At 42.8% G+C, this 19,306-nt stretch overlaps 1 pseudogene; it reads left to right on the forward strand.

Moving 5' to 3' along the window:
* Positions 1 to 291: 291 nt before the first annotated feature.
* On the forward strand, positions 292 to 8,120 carry LOC147904994 (uncharacterized; annotated as a pseudogene).
* The last annotated feature ends 11,186 nt before the right edge of the window (positions 8,121 to 19,306 follow it).

The following is a 19,306-nucleotide window of genomic DNA, read 5'->3' on the forward strand; positions in this document are numbered from 1 at the left end:
AGGAGTATGATGCAAAAATACCAGAGCAATCTAAGAAAAATATGGAGATAATCATGGCAAATGAATCTCTTCTCAAATATCTAAAAGAGCAAGAAAATTTACCGAGCATAGAATACTCAGATCTATTTTGGTCATAACAAATTGAGTCAAGCAAAGATTATGCATTTGCTAGAGAGTCCACTAAAGTTGAAGATATGGAAGAAGATGAGCAATGCCTTTTGCCACGTAAATTACACATGCAATCATTTTGATAGTGATTTTGTAAGGAACCAATGGAATCTTTTGGAGACCATGTGGAATGCAAACCTGAAAGATAAAGTTGGACCCATAATTGGACATGCTGCAAATGGAGATAGTAGAAAACGAAAGTTGATGCTTGAAGACTATTTGGAGAAAAGCGAACAACCTTTTGCTATCAATTGGTGTGGATGGAATTTGAGAGCAAAAATTGTAGGAGGAAATGTGTATGGCCTTCATGATCAAGACTTTGTACACTATGGAAAGAAACAAGCCCACTTGATAGTCCTACTCGACAACTAGCAATTGGATGTGTTTGGATCACACTAAATCATGTATCTATTATTTACAATTCTTTTTCAATTGAGGAGCACAAGGTACGAGATGTGAGAGTGCTCTCAACGGAAGCAAGAACGGAAGAAGGAGAGAGAGAGAGAGAGAGGGAGACGGAGAGCCACACAAGTTTTGGTGGGTGCAGAACCACCCTAATCTTCTTTTTCATTCATTTATATATGTGTTTGAGTATTGTACATAACCGGGGTTAAGGCACACTGACCTTTAACCCCCACAACCTCCTACTTAAAGAACAATGTGCCTTTAAGGGAGAACAACCAGTGAGCATACTATCCAATGCCCATCAATACACGACAATACTCAAACCGCTGACTAGGTAGACTCTTCATCAGCATATCTGCAGGGTTATCATCTGTATGAACCTTGACAAGCTCTATGCGCTTGTCCTCAAGTACCTCCCTAATGAAATGGTACCTGACCTCAATGTGTTTGGTCTTTGCATGAAAGACCGGATTCCGTGCTAGCTGAATAGCACTCATGGAATCACTATGCAATGTCGGTACACCTGTATGAATCCCCAAATCTCCCACTAGCCGATCAAGCCATATAGCCTCCTTGCAACCCTCTGTGGCTGCAACATACTCAGCCTCTGTGGTAGACAAAGCAATGCACTTCTGTGCACGAGACATCCACGACACTGCACCACTTGCAAAGGTGAACACATAACCAGAAGTGGATCTCCTACTATCCACATGCCCTGCATAGTCTGAATCTGTGTACCCAAGTACACCATGTCTCCTTTACCAAAGCAAATGCACATCTCCTTGGTACCCTTCATGTACCTCATGATGCACTTAACTGCCTCCCAATGCCTCTTTCCTGGATTAGCCATATACCTACTAACAACTCCCACTGCAAATGCAATGTCTGGTCTAGTAGCTATCATAGCATACATAAGACTCCCAACCGCTGATGCATAAGGAACCTTAGCCATCATGGCCCTCTCCTCTTCTGATTTGGGACTATCTGTATGACTCAGTTTCACATATGGAGGCAATGGAGTACTCACTGCCTTCCCCCCCTCCATATTGAAACGCTGCAATACTTTTGTAACATACTCTTTTTGTGAAAGCCAAAGGAGTTTCCTACTCCGATCACGCGTGATGCGCATACCAAGAATATGACCTGCAAGTCCCAAATCCTTCATATCAAAGGCCTCATGCAACTTGGCCTTTAATGCATCTAGCTCATAAGTATTCTTGCTAGCCAATAGCATATCATCCACATATAGTGCCAGGATTATCAGGCTATTATCCTTAGCCCTTTTAGTGTAGAGGCAGTGATCAATTTCACTCCTTCTAAAACCCTGGGATCGAATGAAAGCATCAAACTTCTGATATCATTCTCTAGGCGCTTGCTTAAGACCATAGAGACTCTTCTTCAGCTTGCAAACTAAATCCTCTTTGCCCTTTTCTTCAAAGCCTTCCGGTTGCACCATGTAAATTTCCTCATGCAAATCCCCATGCAAGAAAGCTGTCTTGACATCCATCTGCATAAGCTCCATATCCTCTGATGCCACTAGTCCAAGCATGCATCTAAGTGTGGTCATCTTCACAACTGGAGAGAATATCTCATCAAAGTCCACACCCTTCTCTTGCTTGAACCCTTTAGCAACCAAACGGGCCTTGTACCTAGGCACATCATCACCTGTGACCTTCATTTTGTAGACCCATTTACATGGCAATGCTTTCTTTCCATGTGGCAAAGAAACCAAGTCCCAAGTCTTATTCTTCATAAGTGAACTCATCTCTGATTGCATAGCATACTCCCACTTGCATTTATCCTCACGCATCATAGCCTCTTTGTAGCAAGAAGGCTCCCTGCAATCAGTAAGCATCACATAGTCTACCCCTGGAACAAACCTATCAGGCGGTCTAGACACTCTAGATGATCTTCTCAAGGGCATTTCAGCTTGCTGTCCCACTTGCATATCAGTCACATTTGGCTCATCATTTCCACCAATAGATGATCCATCATCTACCCTTGATTGTATACCTGTGGGAGTACTTGGTGGTACCATTTCTTGTACATTTGGTGCATGGACAGCTTGCTGTCTATCAACATATGCAGGTGGATTCACATCCTGGAAAGTGATTCTCCTCATTTCCACATCCCTCATGGGTGCCTTATGCATCTTCTTCTCATTGAAGACCACATCATGGCTGCGTATGATCTTCTTTGCTTCTGGATCCCAGAGACGATAGCCCATCTCTCCACTTTCACCATAACCCAGAAAGATGCATTTCCTAGACTTAGGATCTAGCTTCTTTCGAAGCTCTTTTGGCACATGTGCATATGCCTCACACCCAAATATACGCAAATGAGAGTAAGAGGGCTTCTTGCCACTCCATGCCTCTTCAGGAATACCACCATCCAAACTCTTACTAGGTGATCTATTGATCACATGCACTGCAATCTTCATTGCCTCAGCCCAAAAACCACCAGAAAGGCTTGCATTGGAAAGCATGCATTGCAACTTTCTTGAATGGTACGGTTCATCTTTTCTACAACTGGATTTTGCTTTGGAGTACGAGGGGATGTGAGCTCCCTCTTAATCCCACGTGTATCACAGAAATGCTGAAAGTCATGAGAGAGATACTCTCCACCATTGTCAGTCCGTAGGCATTTAAGCGTTCTACTTGACTGATTCTCAACCAAGGCCAGCCATTTCTGAAATATCTGGAACACATCACTCTTCCGAGCTATAGCATAAGCCCACACTTTCCTAGTTGCATCATCAATGAATGTCACATAGTATTCAGCCCCGCCTAATGACCGTGTAGGCATGGGACCGCATACATCTGAATGCACCAAATCAAGCTTTTCAAACTCTTTCTTTCCCCTTCTTTTATGGGCTGATCTAGTCTGCTTCCCATAGAGACAGTGCTCACAAAATTCAAAATCAGAGAAACTCAAATGCGGTACATAACCCAAATGGCATAAGAGTTTCATTCCATTCTGGATCATGTGCCCCAACCTGCAATGCCACAAAGAAGTGCTTGGCTGCTCGGTTATTGCAACAACATGATCAAATACCCCTGATACATGTAAGGGATACAAAGTCCCACACTTGGCACCCCTGGCCAAAAGCATAGAGCCCTTCTGAATTTTCCAACTTTGAAAGCCAAAAGTGGTGTGAAAACCAGCATCATCTAGCTGACCCACTGAAATAAGACTCTTGGTCAGCTTAGGCACATGTCTCACATGTTTCAAAACAAATGCAGACCCATTTGGAAAAGAAAACTTTACGTCACCTGCTCCCACTATGTCACATGCATAGTCATTTCCAAGATGCACACAACCTGTCTTTCCACTATCATAAGTGGAGAATCATTCCCTATGGGGAGTAACATGGAATGAAGCACCAGAATCCAAAATCCAATCTTGGGAATATGCATCATCTGAAGTGGTAAGCAACTCTGCAGATAAAGTAGACATGAAGAGAACATCATTGTCACTATCATGTGTGACTGCATTGATCTCCTCGATCTTCACTTTTCCTTTGTCCTCCCTTGGACTCTCTTCCTTTTGATATGCACCCCAATTTGCATTCTTTTTCTTATCCTTTTGCTCTCTCTTCAGCTTGTAGCAATCCTTTTTCATATGGCCCTTCTTGCCACAGTGGTAACACTCAATGTTTCGTGCCCTGGACTTGCTACGAGACTTCCCTCTTTCTTGGGACTTCCCCCTGAGCTGTGATCTACCCCTTTGCACATTTAAGGCTGCATCCTGCTTGTTGCCATCCATAGACTTCCGTCTAATCTCCTCTGCCAACAAGCTACCCACAACATCATCAAATTTCAATACTCCACCAGGTGCAAAGTTACTGACAGCTGTACGGAAGGTATCCCATGAGGATGGCAATGAACATAAGAGAAATATTGCCTTAGTCTCCGCATCAAAATTCATTTTCTGAGCCTGAAGCTGGCTGAAAATAATATTGAATTCATTCAAGTGAGAAGCAATGGAGACCCCTTCCTTCATCTGCAACTCAAACAACCTCTTCATGAGGTAAACTTTATTAGAGGCAGTTTCCTTCTCATAAGTGGCACACAGTTTCTCCCACAAATCTTCCGTAGTTTGCTCATTTACTACTGTGAAATAAACTGACTCTGCAAGATGAAGTCTAATAGTAGACTTTGCTAATGCATCCAACTCATTCCAATCATCCTCAGACATATTTGCAGGCTTAGCTTCAATCCCTGCCAAGGGTTTAATCTGCTTCTTTTGAATAAGCACATCCCTTATTTGTTCTTTTGACAAAGAAAAGTTTATCCCATCAAACTTTTTAATGCTGAAAAACTCCTTTTCAGACGTGGAAGAGGATGCCATGATGCAAATGAAACAAAATCCCAAATGCTAGTGCCTGCAAGAGAGAATCACACCAAATACTAGGTGCACCCAAATGTGTATGCCACAATAGAGTGAAATATCACCAAAATTCAAAGCTCAAAGCATCAAAAGATGCATCTGACTCATGTGCATATACTATGCATCCATATGAGCAAATCTGGCCCAAAAGAAAATGCCAATAAGTGCCAAATGACTCAAGCATAAACACCGTCCACGGGCATATGCATCAATAATATCTCATTCAAGAGAGCATAGCACTATCAGTGCATCACCTGCAATGTGTCAAAGCTGTCCCTCAGCTTAAAATAGCATCCATGTGCAAAGCGTCCATAAAAATAGCATCCCACAAGGCAATTTGGGCCTATCAACGCATCCAATAAGGACCGCAATGCATCCAAATGGCCTATAAATCATCCACTGCAACCTAATGCACACCACGAATGAGCGCACACTGCTCAAACTGCAACCAGAGTGATCTGCATAAGGTATGCTCAAGAAATCATAGTCCCACGGTAATGAACGCTACTGAAAATAGAACCTGAGATGCCTCAAAACATGGGCACCATTGCATAATCGAAATCAGCAAGAAAATCTGCAAATATCTCTCTTCTGCCAAAACTCCAAAATCCCAACCGATGAGTAAGAAATGGGAGTCAACACTTATCCACTGCCATGTGGCATAAATCTAAGGTTTCAAAACCTTAGAATGAAAAATGCATAACAGAGAGACGAAACCGAATACACAGAGATCTATAACTCTGAAAATCCTCCACCAAATCGCGCAAGAACTGACAGGTAGGGGTTTTTGGGCATCCGAAACGCAATGGGACAGACGGTTTTGGAAACCGTGGTCTCAATCACTGGGTCCAACACACGGACTGAAAAACGTTTTTGGAAACAGAGCTGTTTGTAAACTCCACCGGAGTGCGAATGATGAGCAACATAGGAGTTTTAGGACCTCCTGAGTCCACCGGAACTGACAGATCTATAAATGGTTGCTCCAAACTTGAGTTCCAACACCCGGGCAAAAAACGCAGAAACTGACACAGAGAGCCAGAAATCCAATGAAATGATCCCGGATTCAAGAATGAAGGTGTTTCCAAGCTCCTGAAGTAATGTGGATACCAAAAGCAAGCAATAGTTGCCTCTGCAAGTCAATACGGAGTCTCTGTCATCGAACGGAATAGGAAAAAGCTCAAAAAACGACTTTTTCTTTGAAAGCTCTTAACAGGCTCTCAAAACCACTTCGCAAAGCCAAAGTGACTTTTCCAAAGGTTCCTCCAAGGTCTCTGCACACTCGGATGCAAGTAAAGTCACCCACAAAGCTTCTCCTTCCTCCCACAGAGCTACTGAGCTTCCAAGCATTCACGCACGCTTAGCTAGATCACCCGGGCTCTGATACCAGTTGAGAGTGCTCTCAACGGAAGCAAGAACGGAAGAAGGAGAGAGAGAGAGAGGGAGACAGAGAGCCACACAAGTTTTGGTGGGTGCAGAACCACCCTAATCTTCTTTTTCATTCATTTATATATGTGTTTGAGTATTGTACATAACCGGGGTTAAGGCACAGTGACCTTTAACCCCCACAAGATGGAGATATTTAAAGGAATGATCGACAAAATTGGGGAGCAACTCAAAGGATTGCAAGTAGACAAGTACAAAAATGTTTGAGAAAACTACAAAAAAAAGAAAGAAGTATGAAGGGGACTGAGGCCTATTTGATGATTGTTGCTGATTATATTGATATTTTCTTGTCACCATATTTGATCTTGAAGGAGCGTGTGGTGCTTGCAGCCAAGGTAGTTTTCTTTTTCAAAATTTGGCGACTATGGATTCATCACCATCCAACCTACACCTTGAAGAAAAATTTCATCAGTAAGGAGGCTTATACAGACTGCATACTTTCTTGTCATTTTGATGTATTGCTCATAAAGATGTTTCGAGATTTTTATCCTAATCTAAAGTGTCCACTACATCTTACCGGTTCTGATGCTGCTAAAATCTATTTTAGTAAAGTTGGAGGCATGATTGGGCAAGAAAGATCATTTGATTTTGGAGATCTTCTACATAACATTGGTAGCTTGAATAGAACTGCCATCCACGAGTGTGCTTAAAATGGTCTAACTTTCTCTAGGGCTCATAAAAAGCAAGAGCATGTATGGAAACATTTGAACAAACAAGAAGGGATGATTGAAGAAAATCTAGGTGACTATGAGAGTGTTTCTTCTAATGAAAAGATGATTGATGCATTGAAGGAGGGCTTACAACAAGCTCACATACTATGCGAGTCTTTGGATTTGAAACTTAGCAAGGCTGAAGACTTGAAATGGTGGTTTCAACCTTGGCTGGATGCAGGGTCTACATGGTGTAAGCTAGATGCTGAAATGGGAGAAGCTGATGAGAATGATGACTTTGTGGAGCCATGTGGTGAAGAAGAACCTATGGATGAGAATAGCAATGAAAGTGAAGAGGTTATTGCACTTAGTGAGATTAGACATGAAATTGATGACATTTTGAAGGAAACAAGAAACACACCCCCTAAGAAAAACATTAGCCCCATTGTAGAGGTGGACGAAAAGTTTATTTTCAAGTCAACATTGGTGAGCCGATTCAATGGATGTCCAACCTTGTCAAAAGATAGACTCACAAGGATAAAGCAAGGTGCTTACTTCAACCATGAAGCAAAAGCACAATCATCAAATGGAAATTTATTTGGCATAGGTTGTGACTGTGCTGTATACTTTCATAATGACACAAAAGGAAAAGGAAATCAACACATGAAAAGAAATGGCAAAGCTACAATCACGAGGAAGATGGATGCAACTCATGGTACATGGCACTTAGGAAGAGTTCAAAAGATGAGGAAGAAAGTCGGAGGGAGGTACGTGGATTATAAGCATGGCTTTGATTTAGCATATAGGCCCCAAGGTTTGGAAGTTCAGCTTGGATGGTATCAAAGGGCAAAAGGAGCACAAATGTTCACTTATGATTTGATAGACTTAAACATTGTGGACATTGAAACAATTATTGCATTAGCAAATTTGACATATATTGTAAGAACAGACAAGTACCAGCTAAATGAGAATGACTACAAAGTTTTTAATGACTTCTTGAAAAGTGCTAGGTTAGTTTACTTTGCATTTTTCATGCAAGGTGAAACTTTCCAAAATGTCTTATAATGAGCTAGATCATCTAAGGATCATCCTTGGCTAATTTTGGTTTCAGATACTGATACGTCACATGTATCGCATAAGGAGTTAGGCTAGTTCTTGAGGCAAAATTCTACATTTTTTGTAAGTCAAATACCTAAAGATAAACTTGAATACAAAATTTTCTTGAGATATAATTCTATATTTTTTGTAAGTCAAGTAATTTAGATAAACTTGAGTGCAAACGTTTTCTAGCTTTATCTACTTACATTAATCATGCAAAATTCTTGATTCTTGTTGGTGAATAAACAGGGAAATACTGGATGGAGGGTCAAATTTGGAAGCCAAGTGGCTTGTTTTAGGGCCCTCCCTTGGCTATAATCTTTACACTATAAACAAGACAATTCCACATCCTCCATGTTATCCAGCTGAGGTCATTCAAGGATCCATCAATGAGGAGGAGAAGTCTGTGTAACAACCTTTAGTCTAGCTATCTCTAGCTGATTTTTTGCCACATCTAAGTCTAAGGTTTTGATTAAACTCTTGATGACAAGTCTTGGTTGTAACTTGTATCTATGTTTAGATATCAATATACTTGTGCTTTGGATCCAACTCTACCTTTTCATTTGGTACTTTTGATGAAATTTGGCTATAGCTTGTGACCCTCGGTTGTGTGCTAGAGTCTAAATATCAAATTAAGCATCTACAAACTAGAATTTATCTACCAAATTGTGCAATCAATGCAAGTGTGATATGGATCTCATCGAGAAGCTTGAAACATCCCAAACCTCTAACTAAACCTTCGTGTGAAATTCCATATTGTGCAGCAAAAGATGGATTATAAAACTCTAAAGGACTACTAAAGGAAGAATAGACTATATCCAAGAAACTATGCATCCAATGTACAGGTGGTCTATGGCTTCCCTTAAAGATCCACGCATTCCAATTCTATCTGCCAAAATAGCTCATTATTTTATTTTACATATGGTCTCAAAATTGTGAGGGGAAGCATGGGTCCTTCAAAAGTTTGAATTGAAATATAGTAGAAATGGAATAAAGGGTGCTCTCGAAATTGAAAAATTGTCAGATACATTAATAATTAAGATCTAAATTCAATAAAGAAGCTATAATATTTCAACGTTCTACAAATTTTCCTTTTATATCATATGCATCTAGCATATGATTTGGAAGTTAGGATATTAAAAAATTTAGAAAAAAGTGATGCAAATACATAAATATGAAAGCATGTAACTTAAAGAAAAGTAAAGCGACATAAATTGAGAAAAAGATATGGATTGAGTGATAATAAGCTTAATAACTTTATGCACTTAACATGATTAAGTTGGATGCCTTTATGATGAGATGATAAACACTATCTTTTCCTAATATAAAAAGTGGCATATAGGCATCATGATGCTAGTGCATGCATCATATTGAATATGAACACTTGCACTACATCAACATAGTGCTACTACATGCATCATATTTAATATAAAAACTCCCATTAGATCAACAAAAGGTTAAAGTTTGGGCCATCTTCTTATAAGTTTGTGCCATTTTATTCATAGTTCACTGCAAGTTACTTCATGCAAATATCTAGTAGGTAGTGACAGTTTGGGAGCATGCAAGGGAAACAAAATTGGATAAGGTGGAGTAAATACATGAGATTTTGGGAATTGAAAAGAGCAAAAGTTGAAAATACATTCTATTAGGTACAAGTATGGGTGTAAAGCATGCATCTCTGCGACATACAAATTAAATGGTTTTATTCAATTATACAATATAATTTCTCAAAAGTAGGGTCTGTTTCAACTTACACTAAAATGTACAAGAGGAGGGCAAAAAATATAGGCTTCTCAAATTTTAAATTTATTGAAGGGATATAATTATTGATCCAAAAATTCATAGTAGGGGTATATAAATAGATAAAATGTGGTTACAAAGGGGTTTTTTAAATACCTTTCGAACGCACGTTGTATAGCTGGCTTATGTAAGGTGGACCCCCTGAGACTTTTTGTTGCCGTTTGTGCAGTAGATCCAAATCCAGAATTAGAGTTGGATGACCAAGGGGGACCAATTTGGGTTGCAAGGTTGCACGAATAGCAAGGGATGAAATGGGAATCCCTAGCACATTCACAACATTATGGTATGAACCCAAACCATTAAAAAATCTCCCAAAGAGGTATACCGTGAAACAGCTTTATGAGGGTTGTTTGGAAAAAAAACGGGAATGGGTTCCAAATAAAGAGGGCTTGGCTGAAGCGGAGGTGAGTAGCATCATCCATTGTTGGAAATTAAGGACTCGAAATCTTAAAAAGAAGCATGGGTATGATGTGGAGAAAAGTATCACGATCCCTTATAGCAGTCTCGCACATTTCAAACATTGTTTGGGTAGACTTGATCCGACTAAAGATGCAGTAACAGAGTCTGATGACTCAGAAAGAGATTCCGAAGCATAAGAGCAGATATGTCCCTATGTGGCAATCCCCTCTCGGTGATCTTATACATCATTTTCCAAAATGGTGTATCTTTACACCACCTATATGTTGATATGAACAACTCTTGAATTCTATCTATTAATAATTAAGTTTAAATTAAGAAATTAATTATTAATTAATCAAAAAACTAGTTAGTAATAAAAGTAATTAATAATTAAAGAATTAACAAAAAGTGATAAAAATGAATAATTAAAGAATTAATTAGAACTTAAAAAATAACTAAAAATTAGCTAGTAATAGAAGGCTCAAGCATTAGGTGGACATGTAAGGATCAAGCCCTATGTGGCCACATATTAAGGGGTGTGTCACATGTGGCCCCCTCACATTCACTTTCCCGCTCACTATACTGCACCTTTGCTTCCACATATCATAATTTGCAGAGATAGATATATATAGTGTTGTAAAAAAGCCCTTTTTTGAGTCTAGTAGGTCAATATCAAGTGGAGGTGATTGGTTTGGGAAAAAAGTCCAAAACAAGAGAAAATTTCCAAAAATTCTGAATACTGTGTTGTGACAAAAAGCCTCGAAACCCTCCATACTGAGAATACCCTGCTCTTCCTGTGGAAGCCATGGGAAAGAGCCAACATTTGGCACTGCTACTGCCGGAGAGACTAGTGTCTCAAGTAACGAGTAAACATATGCAAGTATGTGTAAAAAATAAACTACTACGAACTTTCACAAACATAACACTCAAGGGCAAGGAGAACTCTAGCCAAACATATCAACCCCAAGCATCAACCTTGGGTTACTACCTTAAGAGATTTTCTTTATTTGTTAAAAATAATCCACTTGAAAAACAAATCAGGCTAGGTAATGGACACAAATATGTAGAGCTTGCAATTTTGATCATTTCACCTTTTTACAGAAGAGCGATCTGAGCTTACCATGAAAAGTTATGGTTCGGGAAGAGTTTAGGGTTTGACCCTAACCCTACACCCATTCCTATAAAAACCCACTCCACCCTCTCATTCTTCTTCTTTCACATCAAGCCTCCATCCTCTTCCCCATTCCAAGCCCTACGCAAGACACTCCTCCCTCTCCATCGACCACCACCCTACTCCCATCCTCACACGGTGAGTTATTTCGAGCCCTTCTCGTAGCAATAGCCTAGCCATCCACCCACCGTCCATTCGCCCTCAACAATCTTGGTACATCGAGAAAAACTTGGAGAGCATTCAGGTGACCATCTCTTCCTCTCTTTGGATTTTGGTCAAAGTTTTCCGTCCGTCAAGTTTCCTCCACCCCCCCCCACCCCCTCCATCCTCTCCACCCCCCCCCCCTTTTCCTTCCCCAGCCCCCCCCCCCTTCTCCACCACCCCCTCTCCACCCCCCACCCCCCTCTCCACCACTCCCCCCCTCCACCCCTCCTTCACCCCCACCCCCCCTTCACCCCCTCCACCCCCCCCGCCACCCCCCCCTTCACCCTCTCCCCCTCCACACACACTAACCCCCCCCTTCCCTCCACCTCCCCACCTCTCTCTCTCTCTCTCTCTCTCTCTCTCTCTCTTCCCCCCCTCTCTCTTTTCTCCCCACCCCCCCCTTTCTCTCCCTAGCCGCCCAACCTACTCTCCCTACCCTACTAACTAAGGCCTGAAGCCCTAACTAAAGAAGGGCTTAATGCCCTTCTGCATAGAGCAGCAGCGATGCAACCAACCGCCAGCAGTAGCGGCAACCAGCCAGGCGGTGACACTCGCTCAGCGATGGCACCCATCCAACACCCGCCTCCCTCGCCCTCTAGGCCTCCTCTACCAAGCCCCCTCCCTCCCACGCCTCCCTCCCTCCCGAGAACCTCTCCTGCAAAAGCCCCCCCTCCTTCGATGACCCACCCCCCTCCTATATCTTCCACCCCCCCACTCAGGCACTGCCAACCGATGCCACCCTCCCCTGGTCGTTTTTTTTTTAACAAAAAAAAATTATAACCCTAACCTAGGTTTATCTGGGGTTAGGTTAGACTAACCTAGGTTAAGTTAGATAGGCTCTAGTTAGATTAGGGAAACCTCAGTTTAGCTAGTTAGGTTAGACTAACTATACTCCAGTTAGTGGCCTAACTATAGTTAGTTGACCTAATGGCAGCTAGTTAGGAGAGTTACACAGTTAGACTAACTAGTAGTTAGCCTAACCTCCCTAGTTTAGTTAGTCCACCCCGTTACATATTAGGACCATTCACACCATACTTAAGGCCAAGGAAACCCTCCCCCACAAAAAGACCCCATTTTACCCCTACTTTAACACTTCCTATCTCGCCCATTTGCTACCCAAACTAGGCATGGTTTGAACCACGATTTCACACACACAAACACCATGCTACAAGGAATTTTTATAGCCCATTGCACACCATTTTGGCATCTCTAGCACTCGTTAATTCGCATCCCCATGTGGGCATCTTTTCGCACTAATTCGCTTATATATTTCCATTGTGACCTCTGATTGACGATCCATCTGCATGGGCACATTTCCCTACACATGTGGGATAATCCTAGGCACATTATTAACATGACGGTCCCTACAACACTAACACATCTCTAACCCTCCTAACACAATTACATCAACACCCGCACTTGCGGTAGAGACACTTGTTGCACCTGCATGGAGCTGCGCTCCGCCGGCCAACGCCTCCAACACCAACGCTTACCAAATCCGTGTACAACTCCATTGCAACCACTACTCCGACAATGCTCTACCCCAATTCCCCCCCTAAAATTCAAGAAATCCCTTTGACTCCTCCACACCACAGTGCCGTCGCGATGATGGGGATATTGAGGGGAACAATTTCTTTAATCGCAACAATTTCAACAACAATAATAACGATCAAGGCAGGCGCCCCCTGAGCAAAATCGAACTTCCCAAATCCCACGTCAAGCTCACGCATATGTCATCCAAGAAGACTTCCATGAACTCCCTCAAGAACTCCTTGAAGACAATGATCATCAACCCTTGGAAGGTGGCAGGCGCGTTGGTCAACACCAAATATCATTACTCTAGCCGCATACACACCCCACTTGGCTGAGACTTGGCTGCTGCTGCGATCAAGGCTATTTTGTGTTAATCATGCGGAGTGATGGACACTTGGTTGTACGAATCCTTCTAGGAAGCTATAGTCTTCCTTTTTGGCTACCCTTTCGAGGACATATTCCATGAATGGCAAGGGGTAGTGGTCGCGCCTGGTGGCAGCATTAACTTTTTTCAAGTCCACACATACTCGAATCTTTCACCTCTTCTTCAAGACTATCACGATGGGTGATACCCAGTTGGTATGTTCGATCTCATAGATGAATCCCGCATCTATGAGTTTTTAGATTTCCTCGCTCACTATGAGCATGTATTTGGGATTCATAGGGTAGGGACGTTGACGTACTAGCCTGGCAGCATCATCAAGCATGGGTATCGTGTGTTGTGCACAACTTCAACAGACACCCCTTTCATATATGTGTGCTTCCAGGCCATACAATCCTTGTATTCCACTCATTGGGGGGATGGTTGCCATTGCATATCCCACACCAGACATTGTCTCTCCATGGAAACAAGTGGGGGTTGCTTGGTGCCTCCTTGGAGGTCCCTGACCTCCATTGTTGGCCTAAATGATTCAGCAAATTTGAGGCCAGCTCACTCATATCCAAGACCTTGGGCTCATTGATCTCCTTTTTGGTCATCTCCACACTGGAAGACTTGATAGATGGTGATAATTCTGATGGGGGAATTTTATCTGAGTTATCCTTGTCCATCATATTATCACTTATACAGATAGCTACCTTGTTGCATAGTTCAAAGGAGGTAGGATTCATAACCATCACGTGGTCATGCAACTTCAGGTTTGCCAATCCAATGAGGAAGCAGGGCAACAATCACTCGTCGCTCATCCGTTGGGAGTCTGCTAGTATGGTTCGCAGCGGGAATTGAGGTGCTTGATTCTAGCTATGTAATCCCGAAGGGATTCCTTGTCATTCTACTTCACCTCATATAACTGATTAATTGTGCTCCATTTATGTCCACTAGGGACGTCCTACAATGAAGGCTTTCTCAACGTCTCCCAGTTGACTTTTTCTTCCAGGGTGAGAGCCCTATACCATTGGCTTGCCTTGCCATCGAGACCAAGACCAAACGCATTAGCCATTTCTAGATCTCCGGCAGCTCCAAAGGCTTTACATTTTTTCTCAAATCTCTCCACATGGGAGATCGAGTCTCCTTTCCCAAGGAATTTGGTCATCAACTTGGAGATGGCTATGGGTTCGACTCCTTGAGGGATTCGTGATCTCTGTTGGAAACACTGGTGCGGGCGGGAGTAGTGTGGCCCCCCTTCCTAGCACATTCACTAGGATGCACATTGCCTCATCTCATAGCACCATTTGGGATGCTGGTGGAGGCAGTGCCATTGTGGGCTAACGGGACGTTGGGGTGGCCTTAAGCCGTGGCCCTGGTGGTGGCATCCATTGAGTTACTGGTATTGGAATTGGGGCGGACGCGCCAAGGCCTCCATTCATTGGAGCAATAGCTACAGGTGGGAACGATCGGACTCTTGGAGGGGGTGGGTCACGAGGCATTGGCATGGAGGTTCCTTTCATTAGACGATAGGGTGGAACTTGTGGTGCCATAAAGCCAACGAAGGTCGGGGGTACCTGGAAGGTTGGGAGTTCATAAGATGCCCCTCCTTGGGAGCCTCTCACATCTCCCCGGCTAGGGTCTTGTACCATGAAGTCCCTCATCCATGGGCCTTCATCCTCCATGTGTTTCCACTAAGGGTGCCTTGCAAAAGTTGTGGGCCTTGGGTCCACAAAGGTGGTTTCAGTCCATGTCTCTACGGTTCAGGCGCTGGTTGTTGCTGAGTGCCCCTTCCCACAGACATGCTAGCGAAGGGGTTCTCCATGTTTTCCGAATCTGTTCGGCCTAGACATCCAAACATGTTGGTGATTGTACCTCTTAAGCTGGATGCTATAGAAGGAGTAGGAGAGTTGGGGGGTGCCAAACTAATGAAGGGGGCATTGGAAGCCCTTAGACCCGCGGGGTCTTTCATCTCCTCATTCAAGCTCTCTGTCTTGTATCAGAGTCCTATTATAGAGTGGGAGCTAGGAACCGAGTTTCTGGTTTAGACCGATCCCCAACAAGGGCCCAAAGGTGGGCTGAGCATAGCTCGAAGCACTGTCCTCAGGCATCGGCTCCTTGGACAAAATTCTTCCAGATCGCAAGTGCATTTATAAGACCTCTAAAAGGGAAGACTCTCGCTGAAACTTTAATTATGTATTTTTTGGACTACCCCAAAGGTATCTCGATCGACGTGTGGATAGGACTTTGGTAACGGTCATAGGGATAGCGGTAAGGCGATGGTCGTTGGGATGGGCAGTGCCATGTGTCAGTGGAATAGGATGGGTATCCCCATGGTCATGGTGGGGATGAGCTAAGACTACGGTCAGAGGGATGATGAGGTCGTGGGATAATGGTATGGCCACGAGCGTGGAGATAGCAATATGGCAACGATCGCTAGGATAAGATTAAGGCACCGATCAATGGGTTACGAATATGGCGACGGGCGTGGGGATAGCTTAAGGTGATGGTCGACGGGATACGATGGATATAGTAGGACAACAAGCATGGGGATGAGCTTAAGGCCTCGGTTGGCGGGTTACAAATATGGCGATGGGTGCGGGGATAGCTTAAGGCACCGATCGATGGGAGATCTAGATCAGCGAGATACAGTAGGACAACGATCACGAGGATGAGGTCAAGGTGTCAGTTGGCGGGTTACACATATGGTGAGATGGGCGCGGGGATAGCTTAAGGCGCCGATCGGCAAGATACAGTAGGACAACGGTCGCGGGGATGAGATTAAGGCACCCGTTGGAGGGTTACGAATATGGCGACGGGTGCGGGGATGAGACGATGGTATACCTTGAACTCCCCGGTAGCGGTGCCAAAAATGTGGTCACGAGATGGCAACTCACGTGTCGTGGGGATCTTGAAGGAATGCCGATGGAGCCTCCACTCCAAGCTACGCCTTGTGAGAGCACAATGCAAGGCACGAGCCATTCACATGTGTCACTCAAGCGGCTCTCGGATTGTTGCAGTGTGTTTCCACGAGAGAAAGAGGGAAGGAGGAGAAGAGAAGAGAGGAGAGAAGGGAGGGAGAAGGACAAGGGAAGAGGAGATTGAAGGGGGATGGAGTGGCAAACACAAAGGCACTACAAAGGAAACAAGAGAACACCTAAAGACACTCTTGGAAGAGGAGAGGGAGCTTGTATTCCAAACTTGTGTAGACCAAAGTCAACCATTTGGTCTTTTATACAAGTCACCTTTTGAAAAGAGATCCTACCCTTTTCCTTGTAACACTCTCTCTTTCTTTACATTTATAAAGATCTTGGGCCCGTAGGGTGCCAAGGCATCTTTGCTATCCTTTCCATCTCTCTTCTACTACTGTTCCACTCTTGTGTGTTGGAAATAGCACTTGTGTTAACCATATAAGAGCGCCAAATAGCGCTTGTGTTAGCCTCGTGCCTCCGAGGCCTAAGCTATTTTGGGCTCAAACCCCCTAAAGCCTGTAGCCACTTGAGTTATTTGTGGCAATTTGCGGCTTCAGCCTATAACCGCTTGGGTTATTTGGGGCTCAAAACCCTTGAGGCCTATAACCGCTTGAAATATTTACAGTTCAAACCCCGTGAAGCTTGCATTATACTCCCTCCATGGCTGCAACCGTTAAAGTAGATCATGAAGCCTAATCACCTCTAATCACTGATTACCATGTGTTTTGTGAGACTGTACCCAATGGATGTTAACAAAGTGTGTTTTTATCCCCAATATCCCACTCCTTCTCTTGGGGTCAATGTATTAAGAAAATTCTGTGGACTTTGCATCATAAATCTCAGCACACTTGTAAATACACATCCATAGGACTAGAATATAGGAGCGTGTTTTTATACCCAATATCCCACTCCTTCGCTTGGGGTCAATGTATTAAGAAGATTGTGTGGGCTACACATCATAAATCTCAAGACACTTGTAAATACATAGCTATATGTATGTATATATGTATGCACATATGTATGTATTAAGACGATTGTGTAGAGTACACATCATAAATCTCAACGCACTTCTAAATACACACTTTGTAGGCTGGCATATATATGTTACTATAGTAGGCAGCCTCTCAATTTGCCTCTCATTTCAAAATCAATCTCTAGCCATGGCCAAATGTCTACTGCGAGGTTAGAAGCCACATTTATCCATGGTCAAATTATGTTATTGAGGTAACATAGATTAGATCCATCCCAGGTCCCTCTTATACATATTTTAATTTAAGAAGCAACGCAAATATTGGTAACCAATAAAGATGTAGATGCTCCCTTCTCTTGAAGCTTACCTAACCACATATGATGCTTGCATAATCAACCTGCCAGATGTTTGCCAAAAATTTGCCTTCATTTCGAATCATTCCAATATGCATATTGGATTTAGTGTCATGAAAGTCTTCCAATTGATGATTCTCCTTTGTTGAAAAGATGGACCACAATAGCCAATAATTTTGTTTATTGGTTGTAGATGAAATCTCCCCGGCCCCTCTTATTTTAACAATTGTTTAATTCAAAAAACCATAAAGAATCTTTGATTTATCAAATGCATGTGCTTGCTGAATGCAAGGATTTTAGAATTTTTTAGCTTATGCACATAAAACGTGATGGCTAATTAACTATAAAATGATAGATTGAATTTTGCCATTAGCTACTCAATAGAAAACATGACTAAGGATAGCCTTAAGTTATGCTGATGTTCATCATCATGATCTTGATTGCATTTGCTACCACCTTGAAAAGATTTCCAATTAGATAGTCACGAGGACTTCAATTGTACATGGACTTGCATAAGTCATTGAAACTCGTGTTATTTGCCAAAAATTCTGATCATCATGATCATGATTGCATTTGCTACCACATTGCCAAGATTACCAATTAGATTGTCAATATGACTTCAAATGTACATGGACTAGCGCAAGTCATTGAAACTCGGGTTATTTACAAATTACTTTGTCAATACAACTTCAAATGTACATGGACTTGCATAAGTCATTGAAACTCGTGTTATTCAATTGGACTTAAATTAAGTTTTTGATACTTGTTGATGTAGATCATGTGCTTTGAACTGCTTGATGAAAAATTGCCTCAATTATGATATCCATGTCCTTTTTGTTGATGAAACTGCCACGAGCAATATCCAACTCCCACCCATTGCGGGCAATACGACCCTCTTCTGGGACTGCCAAACATGCATCCTTGTCTAGCTCAAGTCCTTTGATCTGCATTTGCTCAAACAGTTGTAGGGCCTCCTTGCCATGCCGCACATGCAGCGATCATGGCCGCACTCCACATGCTATTTCATCTCCTCAAACACTGCTCTTGCATCCTCTATGCTCTAGCACTCATCATACATATCGATCAGGGCATTTTCCACGACAACATCCAATTACCCCCATCCGGTGCCAGCATTAACAGTGGCATGGATCACTTGACCCAGCACATGCGTCCACGCTGCAGATAAAGCTGATTCTGTTTTGCTGGAAGCCTTGTCAAAGCCTGCATCTCACTAACAGAGCCTTCTTGCCATGCCCATTCGGGGCACACGTAGCTATCATGGCATTCCAGGCGTTGTGGTATCTCTAGTGCAAGTATATACTGCCATCGCATGCATAATCTAGTGTTACAATTTAATTTGTAGCCCGTGGCTGCACATTAGTTCTGA

Source organism: Dipteris shenzhenensis, chromosome 2 (assembly GCF_047967505.1).
Source record: "Dipteris shenzhenensis isolate YYH24624 ecotype China chromosome 2, Dip_SZ_1.0, whole genome shotgun sequence".
Classification (NCBI taxonomy): domain Eukaryota; kingdom Viridiplantae; phylum Streptophyta; class Polypodiopsida; order Gleicheniales; family Dipteridaceae; genus Dipteris; species Dipteris shenzhenensis.